The sequence below is a fragment of the Mobula hypostoma genome, chromosome 19 (assembly GCF_963921235.1).
Source record: "Mobula hypostoma chromosome 19, sMobHyp1.1, whole genome shotgun sequence".
NCBI lineage: Eukaryota > Metazoa > Chordata > Chondrichthyes > Myliobatiformes > Myliobatidae > Mobula > Mobula hypostoma.
Window position 1 is genome coordinate 57,824,083 of NC_086115.1, and position 18,158 is coordinate 57,842,240.

Below are 18,158 nucleotides of genomic sequence, written 5' to 3' on the forward strand. Positions count from 1 at the left end.
CCCTCGTACCCCAGCTGTTACTCATTTTTATGCACACATTCTTTCTCTCACTCTCCTTTTTCTCCCTCTGTCCCTCTGAATATACCTCTTGCCCATCCTCTGGGTTCCCCCCTACCCTGTCTTTCTTCCTGGACCTCCTGTCCCATGATCCTCTCGTATCCCCTTTTGCCTATCACCTGTCCAGCTCTCGGCTCTATCCCTCCCCCTCCTGTCTTCTCCTATCATTTTGCATCTCCCCCTCCCCCTCCAGCTTTCAAATCCCTTACTCACTCTTCCTTCAGTTAGTCCTGACGAAGGGTCTCGGCCTGAAACGTCGACTGTGCCTCTTCCTATAGATGCTGCTTGGCCTGCTGCGTTCACCAGCAACTTTGATGTATGTTGGTTGAATTTCCAGCATCTGCAGAATTCCTGTTGTTTTCAGTCTATGTAATGTTGATGTGGAGGTCCAGCATTTGGACCCATTTGCAATGAAACAATGCTAATTATGTTTCCAAGCCAGGATGACTTGGAGGGAAAGGTACAACAGATGCTTGAAATCTGAAATGTAAAGGGAAAGGGCTGGTTTTATTTCAGATTGATAGCAGGTCAGGCAAAATCTGTTGGGAGGAGCAATTTGTGTTTCAGGTCAATGCCCATTCATTAGAACTTGAACAGTTTAGAAATGGAAATAAGGTATTTGAGATTCAAGATTGTTTAATGTCAATTTCAGTACACAAGTATAAAGTTCTTCCCTCAATCTTCTTAGGAAGTGTAGGCGCTGCTGTGCTTCCTTGTTCTGGGAGGTGATACTAATGGACCAGGTGAAGTCATCCGTGATGTGAACTCCCAGGAACTTGGTGCACTTAATTCTCTCTCTACGGAGGAGCCATGTATTCTCAGAAGAGAATGGTTTGTCTGCACCTTCCTGAAGTCCACAATGATTTCTTTCATCTTCTCCACATTCAGGCTTAAGTTATTCTTCTCACACCAATCCACCAGCCACCTCATTTCCTCTCTATACTCCGTCTTGTCATCGTTCTTGATAAGGCCAACCACTATTGTGTCATCCGCAAACCTGATGACACGGTTTGAGCTGGATCCTGTGATATAGTCATGTGTCAGCAGTGTGAACAGCCGCGGGCTGAGCTCACGGCCCTGAGGAGTGCCAGTGCTCAGTGTAATGGGACGAGAGATGCTGCTGCCCACATGGTTGACTGAGGCCACACTGTTAAGAAGTCCAGTATCCAACTGAGACCCTGCAAGGATAGCTTCCCTGCCATAGAAACAGCAATCTGTGAATGAAGATCCTGATACTGGGTATTGATAGACTCTAGAAGTTGGTAAGATTGTTACAAAAAACCCACAGTTTGAATGAAGTCTTTCAGGGAAAGGAACTTGTCATTCCAAATTGGTCTAGTTGATACATAGTCACCATGAAGATTACATGAATGGCTTCATTCTCACTTTTAATTATATATAATCTAAATTGTAAAAGTGACCAGAGTAGAATTGTGGAGCAACTTATCACCACTTTTTCAGAGCAGCAAGAGGACAGGCAATAAATATGGCATTGTTAGTATTGCTCAGATCCCAAGAACAGATATTAAAAATAAAACTTATATCCAGAAGCAAAATTACTGCCTGAACATATTTTTCCTGCAGATTTAGTGCTGTGAGAACTTGGCTAAAGATGGTCTCTCATTGCATCCAAACAAATACCAAATGAGAACTAAAAACAAGGCTAGTGTGTAGTTTCTGTTGATATGTTTAGCACATGTGTTTATCACTGTGGTGACTGCCAAATGAACCGGGTTTGTTTTTACTTGTTCAGCTTCTCACTTTTGCCTTCAGAAGTGCATTAAGGACTGAGAGTAGCAAATCCACAAAGACAAATTGAAGCCTATGAAGGCGACAACTGTTTATTTTTCTTATAATTTTTTTGAAGATTATTTATCCAGAGCTTTGCTGCATGTCTACTCAGAGCATAATAGTGCTTATGGTGAAGCCACAACATGGATTTTCCTGTCTTCATTTTTTGTTCTTCATTCTTACAGTTGTCTCCTCCCGTAGGAGGTATGTGAGCCTCAGGACCTACACCACTAGGTTCCAGAATATTTATTACCCCTCAACCATCAGAACCAGAGGGGATAACTTCACGCAGCTTCACTCATCCCAACACTCAAATGTTCCCACAACCCGTGAACTCACTTTCAAGGACTCTTCATCTCATGTTCTTGATTTTATTTATTTATTATTATTTCTTTCTTTTTGTGTTTGCACAGTCTTGTCTTTTGCATACTGGTTGAATGCCTAGTTGGTGTGGCTTTTCATTGATTCTATTATGATTAGATTAGATGATGAGGACATGCAGTCCTCTTTTATTGTCATTTAGTAATGCATGCATTAAGAAATGATACAATGTTCCTCCGGTGTGATATCACAGAAACACAAGACAGACCAAGACTGAAAAATTGACAAAAACCACATAATATTAACATATAGTTACAACAGTGCAAGTAATACTGTAACTTGACGAAGAACAGGCCATGGGCACGATAAAAAAAGTTCAAAGTCTCTCGAAAGTCCCATGATCTCATGAAGATGGGAGAAGGAAGAAAACTCTTTCTGCCATGAGCCTTCCAGCGCCGCAAACTTGCCGATGTAGCATCCTGGAAGCACCCAACCACAGTCCGACCCTGAGTCGTCCGAAAACTTCCAGCCTCTGACCAGCCGTCCGACACCGAGCACCGGGCACCATCTCTGCCGAGTGCTTCAACCCCAGCCCCAGCCGCCAGCAACAGGCAAAGCCGAGGATTTGGGGCCTACTCTCCGGAGATTCTCGATCGCACAGTAGCAGTGGCAGCGAACCAGGCATTTCAGAAGTTTCTCCAGATGTTCCTCCGTGCTTCTCACGTCTGTCTCCATCAAATCAGAATTGTGTACGGCCCCTATTTAACAAATACGATATCATTTCGCCGGAGAGGCAGCGTGCGCTATTATTCTGTAATGAATTTATTGAGTATGCCCGCAAGAAAATGAATGTCAAGGTTGTATATGGTGACATACATGTACTTTGATATTAAATTTAGTTTGAACTTTGAACTTTGCTGTTACAATGCAACCTTCCCATGTCTTGAATTCCCTGGTCTTTGAACTCTCTCAGCAAAATTGCTGAATTTCTGCCAGCTGAGGTCAGATGGAAGCGTAATGTTATACTTCTGAATCGTGTCTGTTGGGAGCGGGAGTGAGACTCCATAAACTTATTTCACTTGGGATTGCCAACAGGTGTCAGTGAATGAAAACACATCTTACATCACATCTGTCTGGATTGTGTTCAACCCCAGCTGACAACCCAGAACCAGCATAAAATGTTTCTGTATTGGAACACACTTAAACTTCCAATTTCACTTTCACCCCTTCCTTCAAAATTAAACAGCCAATCCAGCTTTCAATCTCAGTTTACTGCTCTTTTAAGAAGTAAAATTATCATTTTGATTGAATTTTTACAGGAGCATGTTAATCTTGGACCATGGTTTATAGAATCAGAATCATGTTTAAGATCATGAGCATATGTCATGAAATTTATTGCCATGCAGCAGCAATCCAATGCAATACATAATAATAAAAATTGTGAATTATGGAAAGAAGTTTTATATATATATATATATATATATATATATATATATTTCTTTTTTAAAAGTTAAATTAAATAAGTATTGCAAAAGCAGAGAAAGAAGTGAGGGTTCAAAGTCTATTCAGAAATCTGATGACAGAAGAAAAGAAGCTATTCAATGAGATCACCTCCTTCTCGATGGTAACAATGAGAAGGGGGCATGTCCTGGGTGATAGGTATCATTAATAATGAATGCCACCTTTTTGAGACATTGCTCCTTGAAGATATTCTGAATAGCTGGGGAGGTTAGTGCCTATGATGGGGCTGATCTGAGTTTACAACTTTTTGCAGATTATTTTGATCCTGTGCAGTGGACCCCATACCAGACAGTGATGGAGCCAGTTAGAATGCTCTCCAAGGTACATCTGTAGAAATTTGTGAGTGTCTTCACTCAGCTTCACACATTAGTAATCAAAACATAAAAGTTTTGTCAAAGGCAAGATATTTTTGGTCCATGTATGTCTTGCCAATAAATGACTATCATAATTGGTACATGCACTTTATGGTGCCATGTAATACTCCCAAATCACATACAGAGCTGGTTAGATTCAAAGGTGAACTCGCTGCATTACAAAGTTAGACTCGTTTTAGAAATCTACAGGCTGCACGCACTGTAATACTTCCCCTCCATTCACTAAAATTTGGCTGCCTCTCTGAGAAAAACAACAGAGATGCTGTTAAATTTGGACAGGATGAGGAGGGGGTTGGCTTTCTTTCTTTGCCGCTCTCCTGAGCTGAGAATCTTCAATTCACATAAGCTTGGTGTAGTGAAATGGCCATTCCATCTGTCTGGGCTGAATTCTACTCAAAGGTCACTGATGGGAAAGAGATGAAATTGCACATCATTCTAGGTTAAATTAGTTTAACTCTGTGTGCACCAGATCCCCTTTATCTTATCCCAGAAACAGAAATATGTAGACAGTACTTCATTTGCTGAAATCGCCAAATGGTATCATGGTAAATCCTAAATCATTGACATTGTTGACAATTCATCCAATTATATCCAGGCAGACCATTGAGAATAGTCCATTTCTCATCTATATAGAGAAGGTAATATCGATGAAGTGACCATTCCTTTCAGAATTAGAGCAGACTACCCACTCCGTGTTTGGAAGCAAGTCAACAGTAGCTTAACTGAATAATACATTCTAAACCTACTGGCTCAGTACATGGAGGACGTGGGAGATATGTAGAAAGGTAGAGCTAAGGTAGAGGATGAGTCAGGAGCAATGTTCTGTCTAATTTGCAATGACCAGTGTGCACAAAAATCTTGTGCTGTGCAATTTTTTGCCCAGTGACAACAACATGTACGTATTGAATTTTATATATAGAGGTATTCATTTTAACAGCTAGCAAAACACTGTCAATAAGAATTTTGATTTCTGGATTTGATAATTTTCGCTTTTGTTCATCTGCACTCCCACAAAACATGCGTAGGAGATCCATAGCTTTTGCATACCTGTACAATTTGCTTGCTAAATGACACTTTAAAAGTGAAGTTTCCAAATATCACTCCACTTCTTCCCACTTGCAAATTCTCCAGTAATTTTTGCATCGCAACAATACATGCAGGTAACACCATTTTCTGTATTGTACATAAATATTTCTTAGCTGCATGTTCCTGACCTCATGAGCTTTCAGTATAGCAGTTTCTACTGTTTCATTAAGCCATTCTGTTTTAAATGTACCAGCAGTTCTTTTGCACTTCACGCCTGTTGCTTCTTTTGAATTCAACATAGTGAATTAAAAATTTCTTCAATAAAAGCAGTATAAACAAACTATTTTTAAATCTGCAGACAAATATTCACAAATTCCACATTGTCAACACCATCTGCATCAGAAACCAGAAAAGGAAATGTGATTGTGTACAATCGTGAAATATCGTTACTACACCAATGAGGTGGAGGGTGGCAATCGTTTGTGCACAGTTTAAATTCTTCGTGCGCTCGTAGCATAAGATGTATGTACATGCGCACACCTTAGAGGAAACATTGGTCAGGAACTTGGTAAATGGTACAGTGGGCTCAAAAGCCTATTTGTGCTCCTAAATCTTGTGTTCTCATTGCGAACTAGTTCAAGCTAAACCCCAGAAAAATGGTGGATAAAGAAGATCACTACAAAAATACTTTATACTTTACTTAATTGTCGCCAATCAATTGATACTAGAGCATACAATCATCACAGCGATATTTGATTCTGCACTAGGACCAGTATCAATTTCATTTCTCTCTGGCTTTGCTCTAGAGCAGGGGTTGCCAACCTTTTTTATGCCAAGGACCGTACCATTAACTGAGGGTCCTTGGACCCTAGGTTGGGAACTCCTGCACTAGAGTAGGGATCTCAAATCATAGGGATGCCTAAGATGTCAGAGTGGGTTTCCAGCATTTTTCCCATCAGGAATTCTGCTTGGTCTTTAAAGGTAATTAAAAGTGTCTGTGCAACTATCATCAAATTCTTTTTGTTTTCTCCCTATTTTTTCTTTCTCTTTTTGCTGCCGGTTTCTCTGAGAGGGCAATTACTGGCCTGGTGTCTGCAACGTGCATAAACTCTGTGCTGGGAGCTCAGGATGGTATGGTGCAAAGTTATATCATGCTCAGAACAAAATCCCAGTCATAAATTTTCAAAGATTCAAAGTACATTTATTATCAAAGTATCTGTGCAGGATATATTCCTGAGATTTGTCTTCCTGACAGACAGCCACGAAATAAAGGAAACCATGGAACCCATTCAAAGAGAAGGATCAAACCCCACCCCCCACTCCCACACACAAAATTAAAGGACTCCATATTCAGTGCAGCTTAGTTTGTTTTCTGCAGGCTGCCCCAATCAAAATCATCCAAAACAGCAACAAAAAGAACAGGAGTTAGCAAAAATTGGAAACTCGTAATAACATGAAGTACAGAGTCCAACCACAAACCATGTCCATTAAACTTTGTACAAGACCCAAAACTCTGGCACCATCCTCCAGCAACATCCAGGGAGAGAGACTGTCACATGCAGACACTTTCCTCTGGCAGCAACGAGTGAGAGGCTGGTAGACAGTGTTGAACAACCGCTTGCCTTCCGCACTTGCCTCGATGATTTCAATCTTCTTGGGTGCTTTAATTTAACTTTACACCTCAGTTCAATTGCACACTATTTAACCACTTGGAACTAGCAATAAATCCCTACTTCTCATTTTCTCTCTGATTGTTTGCTCCTCCGTTATTGTTCTCACAATCCCTCCATTTTCATCTTTCTTATTTTCTGCTCTTTTGCTTTCTGTCCAGCCTTTTCTCCTTTTACTAGTATTTGTATCTGCACCTTCCTACCCTCCCCACCTTCCAACCAACATTCCGTTCTGCACTTTGTTTTCTGCCATCAAGCCAATGTTGGATCCAATGTGTCACTTGATCTGCCTTCCCTGTGGGACTTTGTCAAACACCTTATTAAAATCTGATATGAGAGGTTGCTGTTGGCAACTGCTAATTCTGTTTCAGAACTGATGAAATTCAGAGTACAATGTTACTAGTCCTTGATACAATTATAGATTATGTACACTTCTGATGTCTATAGATTGAGTGGTAGAGTGGCTAATAGAGTTCAAAATAAAGTAATAAAGTTCAAATAAAGTTATTATTAAAGTCAGTATGTGTCACCATACGCTACCTTGAGATTTATTTTCTTTCAGGCATTCACGGTACAACAAAGTACAATATCATTAATGAAAAACTACACACAAACAGACTGACAAACACCCACTCTGCAAATACAAATGTAAGGGGTTTCTTCTTTTATGTTACTGCGTAGGCTAATCAAAATGGCTTCTTTGTTATGTTAACTGCTGAGAAATTTCTCTCGCTAGCAGCTTGTTTGGGTTATAGAGAGAGTTGTATTCAGTTGCTAACCAACTGGGATAGATGTTATTCTTTCTTGTGTGTCTGTAAGCTATCGTGATGCGCTGGTTTTTGGGGAGAAGGCGCAATGGGGAGAGAGAGAGTGGACACGATGCAGTGAGCTGGCCGACGGGACAGACCCTGAGCTGGAGTCCGAGGTCCGGGGTCTTCGGCGAGGAGAGGAGACGAAGACAGACTCGTGGAGCATCTGGTCGACCACCGTGGTTGGTCCCAGGCGGCAGGTCGAGGTGGTCGGAGGGGATCGAATGGTGAAGAGAGGACCATTACTAGAGCTCCAACTGGTGTGCACGAAGAGGTTGAACTTTGATAAGTTTGGCGCCTTTTACTTCCCTTTTATATTTTATCACTATTTATTATGTAGTTCCAGTAATATCTATAAATTGTAATCATTAAATCGTATATGGTGTATTGTCTGTTATTTGGCGGGGTGAGGTACATCACACAGCATCCACACAAACTTGATTACCCAGTTTGGTGGGGCTGAAGGCTACTTCCCCTAGGTGGTGGATGGTCGTACGAGCAGCTGGTGCATATCACAAATCCTGGTTATGCGACCACTGATGCCAGGCAGACAATCTCTGAAGAGGATTGATAAAGCCTGGGGTCACCTGTCTTGTAAAGGCACTGCCCAGAAGAAGGCAGTAACTGAATATGTGAAAATGTTATGTTGCAAGAAATTATATTTATTTCATCACTGTACTGGATGCCCTATCTCTGAGAGAAGTCGCGTAGAAACTCAAGAGAACAACAATACCTTGCTCAAAAAACAGGAACAAATTGCAGCATCACTATTATCATGCAATTGGAATTGGTTTTATTATTGTCACATACACTGACACACGGTGAAAAGCTTGTCTTGCATACTGTTCGTACAGATCAGATCATTACACAGTGCAGTGAGTAAAACAACAGCAACACAGATTAAAGTGTAACAGCTACAGGGAAAGTGCAGTACATTAAACAATGAAAAGTGGTGGAAACGAACTCCCTCGAAACCATGAAATAACAATCTTTAGGGAGGTTGTGTATAGAAACTTGTAGACAGTCGCCCGTGCTATATGTATGATAAAGTCAATTTTGGAAGCACAACACAGGTATAACATTACGAGAATTTCTGCAAATGCTGGGAATCCAAGATAACACTCACAAAATGCTGGAGGAACTCAGGCAGTATCAGGCAGTATCTCTGGAAATGAATGAAGAGTCAATGTCTTGAGCTGAGATCCATCATCCAGACTATTAAAGGGTCCCGAGGAAGTGTATCAGTCTGAAATGTGGACTGTTTGTTCATTTCCATGGATGCTACCTGGCTGCTAAGTTCTTCCAGCAATTTTGTGTGTGTTGCCTAGGGTATAACATTATGTCTAAAGTATACCTGACAAAACAAACTCTGGACTTGGCAATCAATTACAAAATAGGCCTTTCAATTACTTATGCCTCAGTTTAACAGGCATGAGAAAAGTGTACATCTTCCAGCCTTTGAAATAAAATATCGCCAGGCATTTCGTGTGATATTCCAGCGATTCAGCACCCAGCAGGTGACTTGGTCATTCATTTTTAGCTGCCTCATACATGTACACATTAAAGAGTGCTTTTAAAAATCTGCCATTTAACATATGCTGTACTATAAATATAATTCAGAATATCTAATTTTGTTAAAATTTCTGTTACAAGGTTAAGCATTTATTTTGTAGCCTCTGTAGTTCTGAAGTATGGACTGTTTTTAAATTCAATCTCAATATCTTTCCAATATCACTGCTTTCAAAAAAGGGTTTCTGTGTTTTAGGAAACTAATACCATCCTGTAGGTTAAAGAATGTCACATTAGAGTACAGTTCACCAATTATTTATTTTTTTGTAAAATAAATAAATGTTTACTCAGGACTCTAAATAAATGAATTTGGTGAATGTGCATAATTGAACTTGATTCATTCCACTGAACTCTCCTGGCTTCAACATACAAAACATTTTCTGTTAACCTTAAAATAGAAAGAGTTTTTTTATATCCCATTTCACATGAATGCGTTCAACAGTTTTCAAACATCCTCCTCAGTTTGTGGCATTTGCAAAAATAATTCCGTATACTTTTTTATCCCAACCATTAAAAAGACAGATATATGAATTACATCACATTGCAGGGGAAAAATTGAAATATTTCCACCTGTTCTTGGAATGCTTATTTAGGAACTTCCCAGACATTCCCACCTTGCTCTAAACTATACCTGCAGTCTTCATAGGGTTAAACTGCAAGCTAAAACTCTTTCCATATTTTAAATATATCCCTGTTTAATTTATTTAACTTCTGGAATTCTTGTTCTTATAATATTTGTCTGTATCACAGTTATAAAAGCTCACCTATCAACCTCTAGGATAAAATTAGTCCAAATTATGGCCTGAAATGTAGGCACTTTAAATGGGTTAATGGAGTGTCACACTTTTCATAAAAATTATAATTAAAAGGGCCATTTTGTCTTTGCTGAAGAACAATTTTCAGTTGGTGTGCTCCAGAGACATTATATAGTAGTGTAAATGTGCCCTGTAAATGTTGACTGTCCATAAAGCCTCTCTGTCTCTTTCCCCTGTATAATTCTCAAGTCTATATATACTCCTTTCACTCTCTGCTCAGGTATCAGTCATCGTTTGCCTTGACTTTTATTGCCTCTAAGTGGCAATGAACCCCGTCATCAGCAACTTGGATGGCACAATTTAAATAGTGAGGGTAAAGCTCCGCCATTTTCTTGTTCCTGCAACTTCTGACAGATACGACCGCGTGCTTCCACAATAGTAATTATCATCTACTACTCTCTACTCTACTGCTTGTACTCCGCTGCCGTTTAGGGCCGCAATAAAGGTCCCCCATGTTCAGGGCAGTGTTTAGGGTTTCCTTCAACACGTCAGTAGCCTCCTCCCGGTTTTCACTACTGTCAGTCACGCAAGTCCCAGATGGAATCTCTGGAATACTGTCACACTCGGATGTAGAAGGAATTTTCATTGCTGTTTCCGTGACAATTTTGCTTTGATCAGTCAAGTTTGTTAGCCTTGAGCTGAACCCCTGAAAGTGGAGGACTGGTAGAGCACTCTTAATCCGCCCTCTTCCATTTGTACTGTTTGACATGTGTGTCCCTACCAAGAGCCAAAGCATAAAGCCCTGACTCCAGCCAACAGAGCTCCAAACCATACAACAATATTGTGGTCCTCTTGGAGGACCATCTACTGCTGATGCAGTGGTAATCCACACCTATATCTGATCTGCTTCCTGTCTCAATGTGAGGATGTTTAGCAAACACACACACACAGGTCAGCTCACAAGCACAGGAAGGAAAAGAAAGGATTGAATAAATTTGTTTGGATTCAACTGGTTTTGGTTCAGTTTTAAAACCAACAAATCTCAAGCTCTAGCCCAAACATTTTTTTTTGTACTTTTTCATGTCCCAAAAGTGAAAACATACAAAATACTTCTAAATATTCCACCTGCCAGTCCTGTGTAAGAAGTTTCAAAAGTACTTGTGAATCACATATATGTACATTGATTTCCAAGAGGTGTTCCTCTTTTTCAAAATGGATGTAAACACCTTGGCTTGAGTTCCTCCAGCACTTTGTGTGTGTTGCTCTGGATTTTCTAGCATCTGCAGAATCTCTGGAGCTTTATGGCTTGTTCCAGGTTTCAGACATGCGAGACAAAAATTCCAGGATCATCTGGAGGAATGCAAGAGAATTTCACTTGAGGATGCATCAGAAATACTTGGGCTGGCTGATGGATTAGGTTGTTGAGATCAATATTCCATATTTACTCACACCAAAAGACACCTCAGTCTCTCACCCAAAAGACTGCTGAATGCTTTCTGTGGTATGCAACTACAGGTTTTTAGATCAAACCAACTGGTTTCCTTTTAACAGGAATTCCAGACTCTGGTGAACAGAAACTCGTTTTCAGCCAGATTGTTTGGACTTTGTTTTGTTCCTTTCTGCACTAATGGCAGACGGGATTAATTCTTGGGATGGGAAACGGGCTGTCTGAATTGTGTCATTTTTCTTTAGTGTTATTGGAGCTGTACTCATCCTGACGAATGCAGGACACTCCTGACTTGTTCTTTATGGATGGTGAGAAACATTTTGAGGTGTCAGGAGGTGAGTGAACTCTGCCATGGACGGTTCCAAGCCCGGCTATGGATGGAGGAGAGTTGGGCATGGGGCTTTCTGTATAAACCCAGAACTGTGGGGGCACCAACAGAAGCTCTAAAAACCTCATCCCTGGGAGAGGAAGGATTGTTCGAGGATAGGCTACACCTGGGGACAAGTTGAAGTACTGACGCAGAACAGAGGATCTGGTGAGTTGCTGTCGGCAGCCTATGCCCGGTAGAGGTGATGGGCTTAAGCAAGGAGGTGAGTGACGTGCTGCAGGATAGCCAGTGACTGAGCTGCCTTAACACTGAGTACGGTTTTTCCAGATGTTTGTTGAGCCATAACCTTGGAAGAATGCACTCTCTGCCCCGGTTAATGAGCTCCTCTTCATTTAGGCCATTTCAGCATTTTTCAATAGGTCGTTAATGCGAGTGATGATCGGTTGTTATTTGTCACAGGAAACAAAATCCTATTTTTGGGAATAGTAGCTTTTAAAAGCTATGCATTCCCGTAGTTTTAATAACAAGTCGTAAATTTCAATTAATAAGGAATTTGTGCACCTTCCAAAGAAAAAGCTGTGGTATGGTTGCTCTAATTATGCATGGCCTTTTCCACACTTTCTCTTTCAACCACTCTATGACCCCCTTAAAAGCATCTTACATAGAAATAATGTCCCCTAGTGTTGTCATGGGGTACAGGCATCCACCAAAGTAATTGTTTCCATTTTGAAGTCAAACTGTTCACTTGGGAAACCAAAGAAAATTCATTAAATATATTTGGCAAGCCGGTTAGAGAGTCTGTCTCTCAGGCCTGGGCCAGCAATCATCGAGGTGTGAACTGTTGTTCGGCTGATCTGCACTGTCCAGAGACACCTGCTTTTCCAGGAGTACTGCAGTTTCCTGAGTGTGGTGGGATATTCCACAGAGTCCTCATCTGCTTCAACCACTCAACAACATGTCAAAGACACAAACCACACTTTGAAGAAATTACACGGAAACACTCCAAACAGGAAACGATTGAAGTGCTCGACCATCTCTGGAAATATACTTCATAAAAAAGTTTCTTTCGGAGCCTCTATGCATTCTATGTTTTTGGAAACGGCTATTATTGGAATGGTTCATGACAATTCCAAGCACGTTTCCATTCTCATTGATTCAGTTTAATTGTGTTAGTACCTGGAGAGGATTCAAGAAACAGATCACCATTTTGTGTAATAACACGCTCAGCATTGCTATGACTTGAGAATGGAGAATAATCTGAAGAAGAAAGTGGGCCTGCACAGAAAAGAGTGTGACTTAAGCACAATGTAAATTGTGAGTACTGTACCCTTGCATAAGGTGATAGTATAGTTAAAGTAACTCCCATTTGGAGACACCCAACAGGTACTGGAAGCATAGTAACCTCCCAACCTCTTGGGAAGGGTAAGTGTCTCAGTTATGAAATTTTCAAATTATGGTTCAGATATTTTATGTAAACATACAGATCAGGAACAGAAGTAGACATGTGTCCCCTACATACACGATCCCGGTGCCAGTTAATATGCTCTTCATGGATCTGAATTCCAGATTCCATTAAGTAAATCACAAACATGAGAAAATCTGCAGATGCTGAAAAATCCAGAGCAATGCACACAAAATGCTGGGGGAACTCAGCAGGTCAGGCAGCATCTATGGAAATGAATAAACAGTAAGCACTTCAGGCCAAGACCCTTCTTCAGGACTAAGAGGGAAAGAGGGAAATGCCTGAATTAGAAGGTGGGGGGAGGAGAAAGAGGCTAGCCAGAAGGTGATAGGTGATGGGTGGGGAAGGTCAAGGGCTGGAGAAGAAAGAATCTGATAGGAGAGGAGAGTGGACAATAGGAGAAAAGGAAAGGGGAGGGAACAGAGAGGGAAGCAATCGGCTGGAGCAAAGTAGTAAAAGGTCAGAGTAGGGAATAGAGGAGGGGTGGGAGATCTTGTTCACTGGAAGGAGAAATTGATATTCATGCCATCAGGTTGGAGGGTATTCAGACGGAATACATGGTGTTGCTCCTCCTCACTAAGGATGGCTTCATCTTGCCACAAGAGGAGGCCTGGGACCAACATGTCTGACGGGGAATGGGAATAGGAATTTAGATGTTTGGCCACCAGGAAGTCCCACTTGTGGCAGATGATGCAGCGGTGCTTGATGAAGTGGCCCCCCAATTTATGACGGATCTCACCAATGCAGAGGAGGCCGCATTGGGAGCACCAGACACAATAGACGATCGCAGAAGATTCACAGGTGAAGTGTTGCCTCTCCTGGAAGGACTGTTTGGAGCCCTGAATGGAGGTGAGGAAGGAGGTGAATGGGGAGGTGTAGCATTTAAGCTGCTTGCTGGGATAAGTGCCAGGAGGGAGATTAGTAGGAAGAGACGAATTGACAAGGGAATCCAGGAGGGAGTGATTCATGTAGAAAGCGGTTGGTCGGGGTGTTGGTGGGGAGGTAAAGATATGTTCAGTGGTGGGGTCCAATTTGAGATTTACGGAAGTTGCAGAGAATAATGTGTTGGATATGGAGGCTGATGGGGTGGTAGGTAAGGACAAGCAGGACTTTATCACTATTATGACAGCGGGAAGATGGGCTGAGGGCAGATGTAAGGGAAATGGAAGAGATGCGAGTGAGGGCAACATCAATAGTAGAGGGAGTAAAACCCTGTTCTTTAAAGGAGGAGGACATCTCGGATGCCCTGGAGTGTATTAACCATTAAGGAATTATCTACCTCTGCCTCAAAACTACTCAATAACTCTGCTTCCAGCACCTTTTGTGAATAAAGTTCCCTGAAGTCTCCGGACCTCCCTGAGAGAGAGAAATGCTCCATCCATGTCTTAAGTGAGCAATCCTTATTTTTAAACGACCCATCATTCTATCTTCTCTCATAAAAGGAAGCATTTCTTCACATTTGCACTGCCAAGGTTCCTCAGGACCTTCTGTGATGGAATCATGTTTCATTTACGTGTTAATTAATTCCAGTTTATCTGCAGATGAGTGGTGAGGCAGGCTCAAGGCCATGAAAGACCTCTTGCTACTTACAATCCTTCTGTGGACACATTCCGAGTTTGCAGGTACAGGACCACGTTTGGTTTTCCCTCCTTTCTCAAAGAAACCTGGCTGGCAGTGCTAATCCTGTTCATGGGATGAAGAAAGACAAGGCATGCTGAATCCCACAGCTGAGAAGCCACCATGCTATGAAAAGCTTAAGGTAGGAGACGTGAGATCGCAGATGTTCGGATCTGGAGTCAAAAACAAGCTGCTAAAGGGACTCAGTGCATCAGACAGCATATGTGAAGGCAAAAGGACAGTCAGCATTTTGAGTTGAAACTCTCCATCAGAACTGAGAGTGCAAAGGGGAGATGGTCGGTATAGCAAGGTGAGGGGGAGCGGGGAAAGCAGGTACTGGCAAGTGACTGGTGGATCCAGGTGAGGGGAGATAGTAAGCAGATGCTGCCAGGTGGGTGAGGGAGATGGCCTTCAAAGCTGCAAGACAATAAAGGGTTGAATATTATGGAATTTGATAAGAAAACCACATAGTTGCCTTGCTTCATGATTAATTCTCTTAAGTTCTGCCAGGACAAATTAATTCTCTTAATTCTGCCAGGATAATCAAGGACACAACCCACCCAGCCAACACATTTTTCGTCCCTCTTCCCCCGGGAGAAGGCTCAGGAGCTTGAAGACTCGTACGGCCAGATTTGGGAACAGCTTCTTTCCGACTGTGATAAGACTGCTGAACGGATCCTGACCCGGATCTGGGCCGTACCCTCCAAATATCCGGACCTGCTTCTTGGTTTTTTTGCACTACCTTACTTTCCATTTTTCTATTTTCTATTTATGATTTATAATTTAAGTTTTTAATATTTACTAGTGATTTGTATTCCAGGGAGCAGGAAGCGCAGAATCAAATATTGCTGTGATGATTGTATGTTCTAGTATCAATTGTTTGGCAACTATAAAGTATGAAGTATAAAGTACTTTAAGTATGTTTTATTCCAATAAATAGAATATGAAATTAGACTATTTATGACAATGGTACTTAATCCTCTCCTCACTTGATTCCTGCTATGTGGATTGGTTTAATGCCATCTCCCATATCTTTGGGTGCTGGAGAGGTTGTTGTGTGGTACAGTGGAACTGGCATTGGCCTCCACTTCCTCTGGGAATGAGGCTTAAGTACATCTTGGGTTGAAAGGTCCTGACACTGTTGCCTGAACCTACTAGTTTCTTTGTAACTTCCAAGTGTGAAGACTCTCCATCCAGTGCCAAAAGGGCAGCAACCTACTGCACACATCTGCTCACCATTTGTCACTAATCACCTCTTCTGGGACTGTAGCCAGAGAGGTCAGTGAAAGACAGATATAGGTATTTGCAAAAACATTGCTGAGGTGCAGGATCTGAAATGTTGTTATTGTACATCTCAACAAAAGAGTGGACTGAGTCAAGCTGAGACAAGTGGAAGCCACTTGTCCCTCAGCAAGTCTCCCACTCCGCTGGAACAAGTGTGGAAGCCTGGAAAAAGACTTCATGTGAACCAGACATCCTGAATCACTGCTGGACCCTTAGCACCAGCCTCAGCATTATAGGCATCCGTTGGTCTCGTGAGACCATGGACTTGCGCCTTGGAAGGTTTCCAGGGTGCGGGCCTGGGCAAGGTTGTATGGAAGACCGGCAGTTGCCCATGCTGCAAGTCTCCCCTCTCCACGCCACCGATGTTGTCCAAGGGAAGGGCATTAGGACCCATACAGCTTGGCACCGGTGTTGTCGCAGAGCAATGTGTGGTTAAGTGCCTTGCTCAAGGACACAACATGCTGCCTCAGCCAAGGCTCAAACTAGCGACCTTCAGATCACTAGACGAATGCCTTAACCACTTAGCCACACACCCACACAACATTACACTATGACTACATGGAATAAGAGCAATTGGTCTTTCAGCAGAAAGGGATGAAGGGGAGAAAAGCTACGTGCTTGAGTAATATTGATTTCACTTCACTTTGCTTTGATCTTATTTAAAATATGTTTAAGTTTTCAGCTAACTTATAAACAATTTAGTGTATATTATTTAAGTGTATATTAGATTAAAAAAATGAGCAGGACGAGGCAATATGTCCCCTCAAACCTGCCTGGCTAGTCAATATAAGACCATAAGATATAGGAGAAAAATTAGGCCATTTGGCCCGTCAAGCCTGCTCTGCCATTTCATCATGGCTGATCCATTTTTCTCCTCAGCCCCATTCTCCTGCCTTCTCCCAGTTTCCCTTCATGCCCTAAACAATCAAGAATCCATCAACCTCTGCCTTAAATATACGTAAAGATTTGGCCTTCACAGTTGCCTGTGGCAAGGAATTCCACAGATTCAGCACTTTCTGGCTCAAGAATTTCCTCCTCATCTCCATTCTAAAAGGACCACCTCTATTCAGAGGCTGTCTCCTCTGGTCTTAGACTCTCCCACCATAGGCAACATCCTCTCCACATCCACTCTATCAAGATCTTTCACATTTGATAGGTTTCAATGAGGTCACCCTCATTCTTCTGAATTCCAGTGACTACAGGCCCAGAGCCATCAAACGCTCTTCGTATAAAAATCTATTGAATCCTAGAATCATTTTCATGAACCTCCTTTGAACCCTCTCCAGTTTCAGTGCATCTTTTCTAAGGTAAGGGGTCCAAATCTACTCCCAATATTCCAAGTGAGACCTTACCAGTGTTTTATAAAGTTTCAACATTACATCCTTGCTTTTATATTCTAGCCCTCTTGAAATGAATGTTAACATTGCATTTGCCTTCCTCACCACAGACTTAACCAGCAAATTTAACCCTTAGGGAACCCTGCACAAGGACTCCCAAATCCCTTTGCACCTACTGATCATACTGATCTGCCCTAGGCCCCAGCTCCTCTGCAGCACACACAGAATGCTGGAGGAGCTCAGCTGGTCAAGCAGCATCTATAGAGAGGAATAAACAGTCAGTCTTTCAGGCTGAGACCCTTCTTCAGGACTGGAAGGGAAGGGGGAAGATGCCAAAATAAAGAAGTGAGGGGATGGGAAGAAGGAAAAGCTAGAAAATGATAGGTGAAGCCAGGTGCGGAGGAAAGATAAAGGGCTGGAGAAGAAGAAATCTGGTAGTAAAGGAGAGTGGACCATAGGAGAAAGGGAAGGAGGAGGGGACCCGGGGAGGTGATAGATAGGTGTGGAGGAGAGAAAAGAGGCCTGAGTGGGGAATGGAAGAAGAGGGGAGAGAAATACTTTTACTAGAAAAAAAATTGATCTTTAGGCCATAAGGTTGGAGACTACCTAGACAGAATACAAGATGTTGCTCCTCTACCCTAAGGGTGGCCTCAGCCTGGCACAAGAGAAGGCCGCGGACCGACATATCGGAATGAGAATTAAAATGTGTGGCCACCGGGCAATTTTACTCTTGGTGGATGGAGCAGAGGATCTCGACAAAGTGGTTCCCCAACTTACATTGGGTTTCACC

The 18,158-nt window shown here is 42.0% G+C and overlaps 1 long non-coding RNA gene across 1 annotated transcript in view; it reads right to left on the bottom strand.

Annotated features, from left to right (window-relative positions):
- LOC134358752 (uncharacterized) overlaps window positions 1-18,158 on the bottom strand; it is a 94,549-nt gene that overhangs the window by 26,058 nt on the left and 50,333 nt on the right. Inside the window, exon 2 of the long non-coding RNA XR_010020939.1 lies at window positions 11,120-11,243. This is a non-coding gene — a long non-coding RNA (uncharacterized LOC134358752). The remainder of the gene's footprint in view (window positions 1-11,119; window positions 11,244-18,158) is intronic.